The following is a 17,265-nucleotide window of genomic DNA, read 5'->3' as shown; positions in this document are numbered from 1 at the left end:
GCTAAATATTTTTGCTAAGCACGAGTTGACTATTTACCTAATGGAGGAGGAGGAGGAGGAGATTAGTGTTTAACGTCCCGTCGACAACGAGGTCATTAGAGACGGAGCACAAACTCGGATTAGGGAAGGATGAGAAAGGAAGTCGGCCGTGCCCTTTCAAAGGAACCATCCCGGCCTTTGCCTGATGTGATCTAGGGAAATCACGGAAAACCTAAATCAGGATGGCCGGACGCGGGATTGAACCGTTTACCTCATTAATAATAACTTACTGCCTGGAATAACTTGAATAAAATGTCAAGATTTTGTGAAGCACACGTGGCAGTTATTATTATTTGAGCGACATAATGATAGCAACCTACATTATTGTCGGAAACCATTTATCTTCAGATTTATATTCCATTTACTTTTCTCTTTATTTGAAATGGTAGGGAGCCTGGATCAGGGAGTAGCAAAACGCTGCGTGTACAAAACTGAAAAATTTTCTACTTTTAAAAAATTTTAGCAGATGTAAATTCTTAAATGAAACAGACATTTGAGATCTTGCCCTAGAGACACCACTACACAAAAGGTGTATCCAAGGGTACACTACTTTCTAAAATGTTTTTGTAAATTACCTCGCTCTTTACAAAACGAATAAAATTAATGAAACGTCGGCCAAGTAGAGCAAACCGCTTCCTGACCTTCGGATGGAGAATGCGCTGCAGTGGGTTACAAGCAGGCTGACCCGCGAATCGTAGACTACAGCAAAGAGAGGTTCCTCCGTGTATCGACTTCTGTACAGTGGCGGCTAATATATATATATACTTTATGGGTGTCCACAAATTTTTAAATTCAGAAAAATATGAGCATGCGAAATTAATGCATCTGCTGTGTAACAGTCATGGGCGTCAACATATTTATACAACTTCAGCTGCTGTCAATAATACACACATCAAAAAAAGTTTTGCATCTCCCCGGTTCCCAGAACTCGTGAAGATAGACGTTGACTGTGGATATTGTATCACAGACACAGTGCCTTTGAATGTTTAGAGATGTTACTAAACCAGCCCAAAGACGTAAACAACCTTGCATTAGTAGCGCCTATTAGGCGGAGGCGGTCCGACAGCCGATAAGTTCCAGTCATTCCACCAGGAAGGAGGTACACGGCTCGTATTGTCTGTAGTTCAACCATGCCTAGACCGTCAATACCGCGGTTCTATCGCGTCCCCATTGTTACTTTGTCTCAGGAAGGGCTCTCAACACGTGTCCTGGCGTCTCGGAGTGAACCAAAGCGATGTTATTCGGACATGGAAGTGATACATAGAGACAGGAACTGTCGACGACATGCCTCGATCAGGCCGCTCAAGGGCTACTACCGCAGTGGATGACCCCTACCTACGGATTATGGCTCGGAGGAACCCTGACAACAACGCCACCATGTTGAATAATTCTTTTCGTACAGCCACAGGACGTCGTGTTACGACTCAAACAGTGCGCAATAGGATGCATTGTGCGCAACTTCACTCCCGATGTCCATGTCGAGGTCCATCTTTGCAACCACAACACTATGAAGCGCGCCGCGCGGGATTAGCCGAGCGGTCTCGGGCGCTGCAGTCATGGACTGTGCGGCTGGTCCCGGTGGAGGTTCGAGTCCTCCCTCGGGCATGGGTTTGTGTGTTTGTCCTTAGGATAATTTCGGTTAAGTAGTGTGTAAGTTTAGGGACTGATGACCTTAGCAGTTAAGTCCCATAAGATTTCACACACATTTGAACATGTTTTGAACATGAAGCGCGGTACAGATTCGCCAAACAACATGCGGAATGGACCGCTCAGGATTGGCATCACGTTCTCTTCACCAGTGAGTGTCGCATATGCTTTCAACCAGACAATTGTCGGAGACGTGTTTGGAGGCAACCCGGTCAGACTGAACGCCTTAGACACACTGTCCAGTGGGTGCAGCAAGGTGGAGGTTCCCTGCTGTTTTGTGGTGGTATTATGTGGGGCCTACATACGTCGCTGGTGGTCATGGAAGGCGCCGTAACGGCTGTACGATTCGTGAATGCCATCCTCCGACCGATAGTGCAACCACATCGGCAGCTTATTGTCGACGCATTCGTTTTCATGGACGACAATTCGCACCCCCCTCGTGAACATCTTGTGAATGACTTGTGAATGACTTCCTTCAGGATAACGAGATCGCTCGACTAGTGGTCAGCATGTTTTCCAGACATGAACCCTCTCCAACATGCCTGGGATAGATTGAAAAGGGCTGCTTATGGACGACGTGACCCACCAACCACTCTGAGGGATCTACGCCGAATCGCCGTTGAGGAGTGGGACAATCTGGACCAACAGTGCCTTGATGAACTTGTGGATAGTATGCCACGACGAATACAGGCGTGCACCAGTGCAAGAAGACGTGCTACTGGGTATTAGAGGCACCGGTGTGTACAGCAGTCTGGACTACCACCTCTGAAGGTCTCGCTGTATTGTGGTACAACATGTAATGTGTGGTTTTCATGAGCAATAAAAAGGGCAGAAATAATTTTTATGTTGATCTCTATTCCAATTTTCTGTACAGGTTCCGGAACTCTCGGAACTGAGGCGATACAGAACTTTTTTTGATGTGTGTAATAATATTAATAATAGTAGTCATAACTTGACTGAAAAAAGGAATAATTGTTTTGTGGAATTTTGTTGTTTTATACATAATTAAGTTTAGTTTATGGCAAGAACGAAATAATGTTTAAGCTTTCGCGACTCTCCTTTTCGCATTTTTGTGTAAGTGGGAATTTTCGTGGTTTTTTTTTATTTTTTCGGACAAATGTACTTGATCCCTAATTCGTGTATTAATTAACGAATTGACTTCTGGGCTGAAACTCCGGCAGTCTTACATTGCACGCAGATAACGACTTACTCTTATTATACACTTCTTTGTTAAATGGTCGCTTGCAGTCACTGTTATTTGATTTTGTCACTTTCGCAAACAACAAATCTGGTCTGGAATGCCGTACTTTCTTTGCGGCTAACTTTTCCTGTAAGTTTTTTTTTCTGTTAGCGCTTAATAAAGGTTCAACAGAGTTCATGTTGACACTGCACAGGAAATCGGATTCCTTCACAGCAGACAACCAACTTCAAACACAAACTATCGTTTGCGAAAATGATTAAATTCAAGTAGTACTACCTACCAACAAGGTCACTTGCCTAGAATGCAAATGAAGCAGAAAGAGCCAGAAGGGCCAAAGCACACCGTCCTCGATCCCCCCTCTTTAAGTGAATATCAGAGAAACCAGTCAGTTTTTCGTGAATTTTCAAATATATGTACAAAGTGGGCCTACAGTACAGATAAACCATAAGATCAACAGATGTCAGATGCACGAATAAATGCTACAGTCTCATAATCGACGATGATTTGCTATATGGCTCTCAGCAGTTCAGGCGGCTTACTTTATGATAAAATCCAAAACTTTATGTATCATATCTCATGTAGAATCCCACCACATAGGTTTTCTCGCAGTATGAGTGTAACATATACTGATGTCCCATCTACTTTTAGTATACAGTGTGTGAATTCGCAGATCTGTTTATTGTACTACCGGCTAGCGGAATTTTTCGCGAACGTACATAAAAGTCTGCTGCACTGTGCTACCACCCAGTCGCACTGACGTAAACTAGTAATTGGGTGGTAAGGGCTAGCAGTGCACGCCATAAATCTTGCGAATTGTTTATCAATTTCGTATGTCAGAATGAGATTTTCACTCTGCAGCGGAGTGTGCGCTGATACGAAACTTCCTTGCAGATTAAAACTGTGTGCCGGACCGAGACTCGAACTCGGGACCTTTGCCTTTCGCGGGCAAGTGGTCTACCAACTGAGCTACCCAAGCACGACTCACGCTCCGTCCTCACAGCTTCACTTCTGCCAGTACCTCGTCTCCTACCTTCGAAACTTCACAGAAGCACTTTTCCGGAATTAAAGCTGTGAGGACGGGGCGTGAGTCGTGCTTGGGTAGCTCTGCTGGTAGAGCTCTTGCCCGCGAAAGGCAAAGCTCCCGAGTTCGAGTCTCGGTCCAGCACACAGTTTTAATCTGCCAGGAAGTTTCAATTTCGTGTGTATTTTGGGCCGTAAGGCAACTACGTCACGCCAGTTGTGTATGCGCAAAAGATCCTTAAAACGTGCACAAGTGAAGGTGTGCTAACGACCCTGATGCCAAGTTTCACTGACCGTGAGGGCAATATGTAGCGCAGCGTGGTAGATTTAGCGCCATGTATTTCAAATGACCACATCTACATTACGTTTAACACCATTCAAAGAGAAGTAACCAATAAATCCGCAAGGGGTCAAAAGTGAGAGTGCTCTGGTGCTCTTACCCAGCAGCCGCCACTGCTTCTGTATTAAATTACTACAAACCTTGTTGACGTCCTCAGTTTCCAAGGTGAATCCTTGTCAGTGAGGAAACACAATTCCCTAAGGAAGCTGTGTCCAACGGTCAGGACAGTGACATGTGGGATAAAATATATATCATGCCACATATTCCAGTGGACCTCTGCACACCTTTGTTAAGTTACAGCATTCTGTGATTATGATGTTCACGAGTCATTCATCCTTCGTGGCTGCCTGAAGGATCTCACACGTCTGATTTTTCTTGGAAAGAGTTCTGATGCATTTCTATGAAAATTTCAGAGGCACATGCTGTTGTTGCAGTAAGTATGACATACCGTGTACTGCCCATCTTTTATCGATTGCAATCAAGGTGATTGCTAGAAATTAGTGCGAGCGTAAAAAGGTGAGACAGTTTTTGTGCCTCACAGAAAGTGCCGTTTCTGGTCATGTTTTTCTACGTAAAACCATGTCTATTAAATCCGATCTATACTCTGTAGAAGTGCATTACCATGTGCAATATCGCAACGTCAGATAACCATCTTTTCGTTGACAGCGGAGCTTTCTCTGGAACATGATATTACATGTATTAGGTGATGTCCCTCCGATGATTTCTGTGTTGCCGTCTGTCAGCAGGAGGTGTCACTTCGGCATCACCACTGGTCTTACTTCATTTTAGCTAGCTTGCGTATTCGGCACTGTCTTTCCAGCCATCGCCATTTGTTAAGTGGCGCTCGCCCACCTCCATGTGCTCATTGCCCTCAGCCTCTGACGATTTGCCATTATCTGACGGAATGCCCTTTTTGTAACTACTTCCGTTCTCATTTATGTTTGCCGTCTGAGTTGTCGGCCGTTTTAGCGAACTACGCGCGGTCTGTCGATCGCGTTTTACTTTTTATTCGTCGTAGCAATACGGCGAAGGACATTAAATGTTTAGTTCAGGATCTCCTTTCTCCAAGTCGCTGTTTTATCTGTCTTTCCTTCCGTCGATTGAGCCTACCGTGTAGACTTCTTTAACTCCTTTCTTCGTTTTCGTGTTCTATGGTTCTAAGATGGGCGCGTACGACCCTAGTTATTTTTGAGTCTTAAAACAAAAACAAACAAACCGTAGTACAGATCGTCCGTGGTCGTTGGTGAGTGATATTCGTGGTGTCGGTCTGAAGTAATGCTGCAGAATCAAGAGAAGCGCTGATAGGGGAATCAGATCGGGGAGTGAACACAGGCCACTACGGTAATAGTTGCGGCGCTCTGTGTCGGTGTGGAGCGGAGCGCAGTCTCTAATGGGCAGTCCGCGGACATTTATAAACTTTTTGCTTCCATTGTGGAAACAGGTTCACGCAAGGCCGAGGAGGTCATCGCAGCAGGTGTGTGAGGATGCGGGAGATCCCCGGCTGGCGGCGGCGGCGGCGGCAGAAAGCAGGCCGGCCAACTGTGGCTCTCGCAGTCAGAAGCAGCGCGCAACCGAGCCTGCGCGTGCCGGCACAGAACCTCGGCTCTGGTCGTGGTGCTCGCCGAGGACATCGGGGAAGGCTGCGGACTGGGGAGCACAGGTTCACATCGTGTTTCTCGTCTTCCAGGGAGCTTTCCGCACAGCTCCGCATTCCCGCCTTGTAAATGAAACACGCTCTTCTAGAGTATCATACGCAGGATGCAACCGGACCGAAGCCTTTTCAGGGAAAGAGAACTCATACGAACTTTCTCGATGCGATCTCATCGTTGGAAGGGATAGTACAGGAGGAAAAGTTTTCAGCTTGTCGCAGCAATAGCGTTCAAGCACAGATGAATTGTTAAGCCTTTACAGATGACACAGAGACTGAGTCTACGTGAGCATTAAGAAAGTAGCGTGCAGTAGACATTTATGTTTCGAGCAGTCATCGTATGTAAACATGGAAAAATGTAAGTATGTGACAGAGTGGCTAAAAGGGCAACTGTGTTTGGCCTAAACAGCGGCCATGCGGCGTGTGAAATGGCTAGATTTGTTGGTCTTCTGTGGCGGACTGTTCAACTTGTCGACAAGAAGTGGTGTAACACACGTGGCTGCGAAACACGACGTGCGAATTGTGGCCGGAAAAATATTCTGACGGCGAGGGATCGGAGGCGCGTTTCGCGGCTTGTGAATCAAAATCGCTTCCAAGCGCGACAGGAATTGCTGCGGGCAGTGAATGAAGATGCATAACAACCTGTTACCGAGATGACATTGCAACGGAAACTGCATGCAATGAACACATCGGTCACTTCGTAAGAGCCCATCGCTCATACAGGCACGCAAAGACGACAATAGTAAAGTTCATCGTGTTGGAAGAATATATGACTGGTTCTCTGAATATTCCCCAACTCTATTACATCTCCATTGGCCTGCAATATTATTTGACTTGGACCCCATTTACAAACCTGTGGGAGGCGCTAGAACAGCGGCTAAAACGACGACATTAGCATCCCCGAAGTTTGGTGGAACTGCAGGATCAAATCCTCAGCTCTTGGCTTAACCAGGATGTAATGTTACTGCACAATCTTGTGGCCTCATTTCCAAACCGAATTCAGGCGGCTACCAAGTTCAGTGGCCCGATTACACGGTATATACGATGATGCTTGTAATGATTTGTCTATGGGTGACCAATTTTTTGTCCGGTGACGTTGTTAATAAAATTTTATTGTTATCACGTTCGCACAAGCTGCACAGCAATGTAAGTCAAGTGTAAACTTAATCTAAGAATCAGTTTGAACTATATGGCTATTTAGAATAGTCACGTTGTTTCTCGTTGTCATGGATAAGTTGGAATATCGGGCTGAAATAAAATTCTTCGTTTTCGACAGTCTATCGACAATGGAAGTCGATCCAATGTTATTAATAATGAGCCGAGAGATTTGACTTAATGTGGTCGTAGCGCACTTGAAGGTGACCCATGTGAAAAGCTATCGGACTGATCATTACGGTATTTCACGAAAAGCGATACAATGTGTAAGAAGTGCCTGACGTCAGTGGGCTACCTGAATGAGGAGCAGCATTTTCATTACACGAGTGTACAAACATGAGATAGCTTTGTGCAAGTAGGGCACTGCTTCAGTCAAATGCTACCTACAATAACGTCTAGACATACAGGGTGTTTCAAAGTCCTTGCATCAAACGTCTAGGGATTACAGATAACTCCACGGGCAGCAACTGTTGTGAGAGACGAAATGTTCGCTGACGCTTCCCGCCTACGGCAGACTTCCTGTTGTGTTGGTGATGTCCCTGATAGGCGGCAGAACTTAGGCAGTCTGCTGTGTGCGTATGCCTTGCGTGTTACCTACAACCCAGTTACCTGCCGTCTGTGAAAGTGAGTAGGTCGAACAAAAATGAAGTTCTTGATTCGCTTCTAAAGTACCTTTAGATCTTTAGAAGCACTGTTTTTTAAGATTTTGTTGTTGGAAATCGTTATGGGGTAGGTAGCACGCAGGACATATGGTTAGCACGCCCTGCTTGTTCACTGATATCTCGCCATCTCAGCGGCGACGTCTCCTAAAGGACAGCCTGCGCCGCCTGGAAGAGTCAGAGAACATTTGCTACCTTAACAAAAACCTCTTTTCCATAACGTGACCTGTACACGTTTGATTCAAAGAGTTAAGAGAACACTGCTTATTTCTCAAGCCACTATACAGTGTATGGCGCATATTATTTCGTACGAGTACTGTCGATTTTCTCTCCCATTCCACTACCGTGTGCAGTGAGGGGAAAATGACTGTCCCTAAGGTTCTCTGCTCTCTCTAATCTCTCTCGTGTTATTCTCATGATACCCACTTGAAAGAGACGATGATGGGAGTACAATGGTCGAGAAAGCTTCTCTAAATTTGTTCAGTAGTTTTCCGTAACGACTACTTAGTCTTTCTTCCAAGGGTTTCCATTTCAGTTATACGCGAATTCACGTTACACCTTATGGACCGACTTGTTACTGCCCTAGCGGCGCGCATCAGAATTCGTGCTTGTCAAGGACTACAAACACTACTCCAAAATTGGTCTCACTAGCGGCCCGTATGTTTCCTTTACATATGCTTAACACGTTCCCAGGACACTTCTAACAAATCCAACTCTTGCATGCATCTTCCTCACACTGATTTTTACGAGATGGTCTTGCCACATGTCGCTACTTATATGATGTGAAGTCCTCAAGATATTCACCGCTAATCTTACAATCAGATACTGTCTTGTTTTCCTCTTTGTTACAGACATTATTTACATTTGGCCACATTTAAAGAGAAATGCCATTCACAGTGCCAAGTGTAAATTTTCTCCAAGGCTTTCTACAGTTCTTTACGACAGTCCGACGACGAAACTTCCCTATACGCAACAGAACCGACAGCAAACAATGCTACACTGGTGCTGATCCTGTCTGATAAATAGTTTGTGTGCGTTGGGAAAATTAGGGATCCTACTAAGACCCCTTTCGTTTCTGTAGAACATTAGACACCCAGTTTGACTTTCCGCTAGTCAATTATTCACCGAAATTTTAGAAAGCATTCTTGACTGGAGCACAGCGATCAGTATAAAATGCTAAAATCAATAAAAACAGTCTGGGTCGCATTTTCAGATTTTTTATTTGAAGGCAAGCGGTTTCGGCCCTTTCCTCGGACCATCTGCAGGCTTACACCGCCATTACGGCTGCTGGTGGCGACAGACGGTGCGAGATCCGTAGGAGTAAGGTTGTCACATCAGCAGCCAAAACGGCGGTGTAAGCTTGAAGACAGTCCGAGGAAACGGCCGAAACCGGTTCCCAGCAAATAAAAAATTGGAAACACGATGATGTTCTTGAGAGCCGAATGCCTACCGAAAATCTGATCTTCACAAGATGTTGCGTATGAATAAAGCGAGCTGCTCGTCACACCGGTCGCTTGTATCGAATCCGTACTGATTCTCAGAAAGAAGCTCGTCTTCCTCCAGGAACGTGATAATACACTACTGACCATTAAAATTGCTACACCAAGAAGAAATTCAGATGATAAACGGGTATTCATTGGACAAATATAATATAGTAGAACTGACATGTGATTACATTTTCACGCAATTTGGGTGCATAGATCCTGAGAAATCAGTACCCAGAACAACCACCTCTGGCCGTAATAACGGCCTTGATACGCCTGGGTATTGAGCCAAACAGAGCTTGGATGGCGTGTACAAGTACAGCTGCCCATGCAACTTCAACACGTTACCACAGTTCATAAAGAGTAGAGACTGGCGTGTTGTGACGAGCCAGTTGCTCGGCCACCATTGACCTGACATTTTCAATTGGTGAGAGATCTGGAGAACGTGCTGGCCAGGGCAGCAGTCGAACATCTTTTGTATCCAGAAAGGCCCGTACAGGACCTGCAACATGCGGTCGTGCATTATCCAGCTGAAATGTAGGGTTTCGCAGGGATCGAGTGAACGGTAGAGCCACGGGTCGTAACACATCTGAAATGTAACGTCCGCTGTTCAAAGTGCCGTCAATGCGAACAAAAGGTGACCGAGACGCGTAACCAATGGCACCCCATACCATCACGCCGGGTGATACGCCAGTATGGCGATGACGAATACACGCTTCCAATGTGCGTTCACCGCGATGTCACCAAACACCTATGCGACCATCATGATGCTGTAAACAGAACCTGGAATCATCCCAAAAAAATTACGTTTTGCCGTTCGTGCACCCAGGATTGTCGTTGAGTACACCATCGCAGGCGCTCCTGTCTGTGATGCAGCGTCAAGGGTACTTCAGCCATGGTGTCCGAGCTGATAGTCCATGCAGCTGCAAACGAGGTCGAACTGTTCGAGCAGATAGTTGTTGTCTTGCAAACGTCCCCATCTGTTGACTCACGGATCGAGACGTGGCTGCACGATCCGTTACAGCCATGCGGATAAGATGCCTGTCATCTCGACTGAGCCGGCCGGGGTGGCCGAGCGGTTCTAGGCACTACATTCTGGAACTGCGCAGGTTCGAATCCTGCCTCGGGCATGGATGTGTGTGATGTGCTTAGGTTAGTTAGGTTTAAGTTGTTCTAATTTTTTGGGTGACTGATGACCTCTGAAGTTAAGTCCCATAATGCTCAGAGCCATTTGAACCAACCATCTCGACTGCTAGTGATAGGAGGCCGTTGGGATCCAGCACGGCGTTCCGCATTACCCTCCTGAACCCACCGATTCGATATTCTGCTGACAGTCATTGGATCTCGACCACCGCGAGCAGCAATGTCGCGATACGATAAACCGCAACCTCCTTACACGAGGCACCACAACAACGTTTCGCCAGGCAACGCCGGTCAGCTGCTGTTTGTGTATGAGAAATCGGTTGGAAACTTTCCTCATGTCAGCACGTTGTAGGTGTCACCACCGGTGCCAACCTTGTGTGAATGCCCTGAAAAACTAATCATTTGCATATCACAGCATCGTCTTCCTGTCGGTTAAATTTCGAGTCTGTAGCACGTCATCTTCGTGGTGTAGCAATTTTAATGGCCAGTAGTGTATCTGAGCTCAGAATTTGCTGGAGGATCCCACAACACACAAAAGCCAACTACATTTCTCTGTAACTCTGAGCATTCAGCCTTCCTGTAAACAGGAACGGCCTCCGTTCTGAACGAGTCACGCGGAACTATTTGTTGGACAACAGATTTTCGATCAATGCTATGTCAAGGAAAAAGCTAATTCCGCAGTATCTTCAATTTAATATCTGATTGCAATTCCATGATGGCATACTAGTGCTAAAATCAGTCTCTGTCATCTGCGAATCTGCGTTTTATTTGGCCACTAAGTTGAGAGCTTTCAACAAGATCTGTTTGCAGTTCATTCTGTCTATATCCGCACAGTTGCGTCATTTTCATGCACATGTCAAGTAATCCAAAACTAGACGTACGGTCGAAATATTACGTACGCTCTGAGACAAATAAACGACGAACCACGATTATCCGAATGGGACGGAAAATTATAGATGTGATGTACATATACAAACAAATGATTAGAGTTTCAGGGAAATTGGATGATTTATTCATCAGAACGATCTTCACAAATAGAGCAACACAAGAACGCGTTGGTCCACCTCTGTATCTAACGTAAGCAGTTACTGAACTTGGCATCGATTGACAAATTTGTTCGATGTCTTCCTGACGGATATCGTACCAAATTCTGTCCAACTGGCGCTTCACGTTGTCAAACTTCTGAGCTGGCTGGGGGGCCCTGCCCCAAATTGCTGCAAACGTTCGAAATTGGGGTGAGATCCGGCGACACTGCTGGCCGAGGTAAGGTCTGGAAGGCACGAAGACGAGCAGCAGATATTCTCGCAGTGTGCTGCGGGCGTTATCTTGATGAAATGTAAGCCCAGGACGGCTTGCATGTGGGGCGACAAAGTGGGGCGCAGAACACGTCGACGGACCGCTGCGCTGTGAGGGTGACGCAGGTGACAACCAAAGGGGTCCTGCTTAGAGATTGGCAAAACTGTTCTTTTCAGAGAACGGGTCAGAACTGTTCACTCCCTGAAATGAACTAGCTCTTTTTAATGACTCACCACTCATTCGCAATAGAAAATAAATGGAAGGCACATTGCCCTTTAAACTTTGTTTATTCCAGTACTATACCTGTATTTTGATCTTATTTGATCCTATTTTGAGGTAACACAGATAATGAGTAAGAATTTTGTATTGTTTATTGAAATTTCAATGATACAATAAAGTTTTTGATTATTGATTTATTTTGCACTATTGTGGTTTTGGCTTTGTAGTCATTATCATGGTCAAAGGTGAAATGGTCATAAAATGTCTGACATCTGAATGATTTTAATATTGTGACAACAATCATTCAGACATGTCAGACATGTAATAAATATTTCACCTTTGCATGTGATAATGGCTACAAAGCTAAAATAGCATGCTGATAACGACACTTTTCAGTGCCCCGCAAAACAAACCTCCACATCTAAATAGCGATAGTGTGAAATGAAGTAATAATGAAACTTAATCAAATGGTTGGATTTTCATTCATAAAGTACAGCAGTCCGCAATGAAGGAAAATCACTGATAGCTTTATATTACATCCTGAGTCACTTTGAGATACAAAAGTTATACATTCATCTGGTGGAAAAAATAAAAATATTACAATAAAATTCTAAGTATTTTTATCAGATAGGGAAATTTTGAAAATAAGACTGATTCATATTATGTAAACAAACTTTAATTGCATAAAAAGTAACTTACAAAAACTGTAATATATTTCAGTATGCACAGTCGACACACACAACGAGTATATGTTGTGTTAAGAGGAGTCGACAGGAACCTAATCTGATCAGTTTAAACAAATAAAAATAAAAAAAACAAATGATGTATACATAACATAATTATGTAATATACATAGCGGTATTACTACGAAGAACAATATCCAGTAGAGACGAACTCCGATGCAGAGGTGCTGAGTCAAGCAGGTCGAGCAGCGAGCTGTATTACTGCGTGAGCTAAGACCGCAGAGACCAGAGTGACACCTGAGTTGCATTGCTCAACGCTCTGACTAGAGTCGAGAATGGAGGGATGAGCGTTGAGCGGGTGAGTTCCGAGGGTGGAGGGAGCAGTGAACTGCCACCAGTCACCTGCTCGGAGATAAATCGTCCGTTCTCTTGCGAACAGGTTGTTGCAAGTAGTTCTTATGTTCTCCACTAGGAGGCTTTCTGTCCTGTTGCTCGCATCAACTGCCCAGAGGGCAGGACGTGCGACTGAAACGATCGCTGATGGAGTGCGATGCTAAGTTAAGCTGCGCCAGACACTGCACGTGGCAGAAGAAGGACAGAGACGGCAAGGCATATGTGATACACAAAATCCAATGGGGCACTGCACAATGCAGGCAGCCAAGACAGAAGCAGGGCAGAGGCCGGCGCTGGCTTTGTTCTGTGGCGTGTAGTGTGCTCTGACCAGCAGAGGCCGCACTGATATGCTCCATCTCTCTCTCTCTCTCTCTCTCTCTCTCTCTCTCTCTCTCTCTCTCTCTGTTGTGGGAAACGTTTGGAGCTACCGTTCCTTTTTTCTGAATCACTGATTGTTCACTCCTTTGAAAGATTCAACTCTATGAATCAGGTCAGGAGCGGATCCCCCATCTCTAGTCCTGCTGTGTACTGAAGCGGCACCCCGGACCACCACTCGTGGCTGTCGGACCGCACAGCAGGCGGCAGTCAGGGTGGTGGCGACCCAACACTGTCCAGGGCGTCTCCAGACGCGTCTTCACTGGTCTCTGGAGCTCAGTTCGAAACGGAACACAAGACACTTCTACTCCATTCGACTAGATTCGACTCGAGATGTGGCCGACACCAGTGCAAACGAGCTCGTTGGCGCACTGAAGTGAGGGACAGCCGTGAGCTCAGTCCCCTCCCTGTGAGCCGGCTGTTAACGGTCGTTGTGGTCACTTCAGCACCAGCTGCACACCGTACCGATGACAATGATTGTCTCTGTGATGATTGCTCTGTCCTCATGGAGCAACATATGTAAATCAAATGCTCAAGGTGTTCTCCAGAATGTATTGAAGAAGAGAAAGAGTGTCGAAAGTCTGATCCGCACAATCAGACTGCCGGACCAAAACAACTACACGTGGACGCCCGCTGCGACTTGACTGAAATGCAGAACATGGGCAGTTCTTTTCTGGAAAGAATCATCAAAGGTTATCCGATGTTCAACACGAACCTACCACAAAAAGACAGGAAGCAGAAATTCGCAGGAAGTGTCAGCACTTTGACGACGTTCAAGCCACTGTAATACGACAAGATCCCAAAAAAGGACTTCTCGAACAGTTTCACAGGGGTGTAATGAACCTTCTGCGCGTTGTACTCAAATAGTGGAAAAACTGTATAGAACACCTGAAACATTAAAGGCAACATCGTAACTTTTCTCCTTTTTTTAAGATTCACTCTCGAAACTTTTTGGTGTTCAAAAAGTCTCTCCGCAGTGCCGTATGAAAGCCGCGCGTGCCGTACGATTGTTCGCCTGCCTGGGTTACTTCCCTTCAAGTGGACTCTCCCAACATTCCACGGTTTCGTTTATCTCAGCCAGCGTCAGTAGTATAGTTGATGTGTGTCGTTTGTAACGCCGCAAATGCATATCCTCCTATTTCCATCTATTGTACTACAATTTTTTTTCTTATTTTGTTACCTGAATATATGACATTTCTGTGTCTTCATATATTGTAAGTGTTCTACTGTTTGTATATATATATATATATATATATATATATATATATATGTCGATGTATAATTGGTTTGTTTCGTAAATATTATTTGTATTTTTACGCTGGGTCTTGCCTAGGAAAAACTATGCTATCGAACGACTACATCGATAGGTCGTTTGGAGAACCAAAGTGTTTAGGATCTTTGATCTTTGGTAGTGTTAACTCTGCTGCATGGAGCGCGGGCAGAGGGAGTCTGGCTGGAGTAGGGCGATGGAGCAGGTGTGTTGTGTGACGCTCCCGCGAGTTACCGCGCTTTCGGGGTTTGGCAGCATGTAATTGCGCTCGTCTTGCTATGATAGTTTCGGACACGGTGTCGCGGACGGGAAGCATTAGCTGGCGCACATCAAGAGCCCGTTTCGCCTGGTGACCGTGTCGAGAAGAAGGCGTGCCAACATCCAGATTCTGCAACAGCGACGGCCGACTATGAGTGACTGTCGCCACCTCCCCGATCGACGACTGGAAACCTTCAATCAACCAACAAGGGAGACTAAAAGCACATAAAGTTTTAGAACTGTATGGCAGGCTTCAGCTTTTAAAACTGTTGCATCACAAAAATACAGCAACTTAGCATGAACCTTTGTTGCTCATTGTCCCAATTGCATTACCAAGCAGGGTCGCTTCCTTTGCTGGAATGAATCCGAGTGTCGTTGAAATTCAAATGTCAGCATTAAAGTATTATCGTTCCATTTCACTGCTTTAATTTCAAAGTTAAGTTAAAGTATTCATAGCTGGCTACAATATTTAGATTACACGAGCAGAAATTAAGAGTGCGAGTTTTGTTGCCATATTTTAGCTTACCTGTTGTGGGGTGGCAGGTGTGGAATCATTGTTATTAAATGTTCCTATTATTTATTTAATGCTGTTTGCTGTTTCTCAACACTGGCTCTCTAACAACAATATTGGCAAACAGAAAGTGATTAGCAAAACGTGAAACCTGTAATTAGAATTCCTAGTGCCCACTTCATCTGAGAAATGCATTTATAGCTACAGCTTATAGCTCTGAGGAATTAGGAGATTGTCTGGGATTCATATTCAAAAACCATTTTCTCTAAAATGTTCACTATATTCTGAAAGTCACAGACCAAAAAGAATCCACACAATCCAACTACCAGAGCAGTTCAGAGTCTAATGCACTGATGCAACTATAACTGTCCAAATTAAATGTTTAAGTGAATGCTCGCCATAATTTGATGATAATGTTCATCAAACGCAACGCTAAATAATGGTAGAATGTCTGCCCCGCGGCGGCACGTGAAAATACGACGTACGCAAACTGAAGATAGATCATTAAAGTCTTCCCAGAATTAACACTTCACTCGATAACGATTTCATGGTTACGTGTATCCCGAGTAACTTATTACGGCATCCGAGGCTGTTTATTGCAATGATACCGACGCGACGCGACTCCCGGCACAGGTGGTGCGCTAATCAGCGTCTGGAGAGAACTGGGGCCTTCCCTCTCTCGTGCAGCGTTCTTACATACAGGGTGAGTCACCTAACATTACCGCTGGATATATTTCGTAAACCACATCAAATACTGACGAATCGATTCCACAGACCGAACGTGAGGAGAGGGGCTAGTGTAATTGGTTAATACAAACCATAAAAAAATGCACGGAAGTATATTTTTTAACACAAACCTACGTTTTTTTTAAATCTAACCCCGTTAGTTTTGTTTGCACATCTGAACATATAAACAAATACGTAATCAGTGCCGTTTGTTGCATTGTAAAATGTTAACTACATCCGGAGATATCGTAACCTGAAGTTGACGCTTGAGTACCACTCCTCCGCTGTTCGTTCGTGTGTATCGGAGAGCACCGAATTACGTAGGGATCCAAAGGGAATGGTGATGGACCTTAGGTACAGAAGAGACTGGAACAGCACATTACGTCCACATGCTGACACCTTTTTATTGGTCTTTTTCACTGACACACATGTACATTACCATGAGGGGTGAGGTACACGTACATACGTGGTTTCCGCTTTCAGTTACGGAGTGGAATAGAGTGTGTCCCGACATGTCAGGCCAATAGATGTTCAATGTGGTGGCCATCATTTGCTGCACACAATTGCAATCTCTGGCGTAATGAAAATCGTACACGTCGCAGTACATCTGGTGTAATGTCGCCGCAGGCTGCCACAATACGTTGTTTCACATCCTCTGGGGTTGTAGGCACATCACGGTACACATTCTCCTTTTACGTACCCCACAGAAAGAAGTCCAGAGGTGTAAGATCAGGAGAACGGGCTGGTCAATTTATGCGTCCTCCACGTCATATGAAACGCCCGTCGAACATCCTGTTAAGGGTCAGCCTAGTGTTTATTGCGGAATGTGCAGGTGCACCATCATGCTGATACCACATACGTCGACGCGTTTCCAGTGGGACACACTCTATTCCACTTCGTAATTGAATATGGAAACCACGTGTGTATGTTTACCTCACCCCTCATGCTAATGTACATGTGCGTCAGTGAAAAAGACCAATGAAAAGGTGTTAGCATGTGGACGTAATGTGCTGTTCCAGTCTCTTCTGTACCTACGGTCCATCACCGTTCCCTTTGGATCCCTACGTAATTCGGTGCTCTCCGATACACACGATCGAACAGCGGAGGAGTGGTACTCAAGTGTCAACTTTAGGTTACAATATTTCCGGATGTAATTAACATTTTACGGTGCAACAAAAGGCACTGATTACGTATTTGT

This window comes from Schistocerca americana, chromosome 4, assembly GCF_021461395.2.
Source record: "Schistocerca americana isolate TAMUIC-IGC-003095 chromosome 4, iqSchAmer2.1, whole genome shotgun sequence".
In the NCBI taxonomy this organism is placed as follows: domain Eukaryota; kingdom Metazoa; phylum Arthropoda; class Insecta; order Orthoptera; family Acrididae; genus Schistocerca; species Schistocerca americana.
The sequence above is the reverse complement of the archived record's forward strand: the minus strand, read 5'-3'. Positions refer to the sequence as shown.